We start from the raw sequence: 942 nt of genomic DNA, 5'->3' as shown, positions 1-942 counted from the left end.
CTGGCATTTGTTTTGATTTCTGCCGTTGTCAATGGTTTAACTGTACAGCTAACGATATCATATATAATCAAAGAGAAATATGATTGGCTGAAAGTTTAGGAATTTGTATGATTGGTATAGTTTGCTACAAAGAGAGTTTATCGTCATAGTTTTCTATTTAACTACAAAAATAAGTAAAATAGTCCCCTGGCGTCTGATCTCATGTTTTCAGCTATCCGTATAGATGGTCAGGCATCCATTGTCGAATTGTCAACGATTTACATAAACATTTTCTCTGTAACTGCTCATCAGAATTACACCAGACTTGGTCTGTAGTGTCCTGTTCAAGTGAGGGCACTTTCAGAGGTTGTTCGAGCTAAGAATAAAAAAAAACAATAAAAGACTTCTCATGAACCACTTGATGGATTTTATCAAACTTGGTCTGTTCATTGTAAGGTTCTCTCCTAACTTTTATGATAGGGGCACTTGGTCCCTTTTTGGGCAACTAGAGCTATAATTAGTAAAAAAGAACGATTTCTTATTAAGTGTTTGATAGATCTACATCAAACTTATCTATAGCATCATTGTAAGGTCCTCTCTCAAGTTCATTCCAATAAAGCCGCTTGGCTGCTTGAAGGGGCCACTATAGCTTAAAATAGAAAAAAGAACCTTTTAATGACTTCATCTTGTGAACCACTTGATGAACCTTATCAAGCTTGGTATGTAGCATTAAAATGAGGGCTCTCTGGCCTACGGTAGCAAAATGGGGGCTCTCTGCCTCTTTAGAGGCTCATAATGCCCTTGTGTATAGTGTGGCTGCCACGCTTTTTCGTTGTGAACATAACCTATTATAATTTCTTGTAAAAGTCTACTTCCGATAATTATTTTCTGTGATATTTGTCAAAGGTTTGAATATTCTTTAACACAGTAGAAAGTATTTTTTAAACTATTGTTTTTGGTTAC

This window comes from Mercenaria mercenaria, chromosome 14 (assembly GCF_021730395.1).
Source record: "Mercenaria mercenaria strain notata chromosome 14, MADL_Memer_1, whole genome shotgun sequence".
NCBI lineage: Eukaryota > Metazoa > Mollusca > Bivalvia > Venerida > Veneridae > Mercenaria > Mercenaria mercenaria.
Note: the sequence above shows the minus strand (reverse complement) of the source record.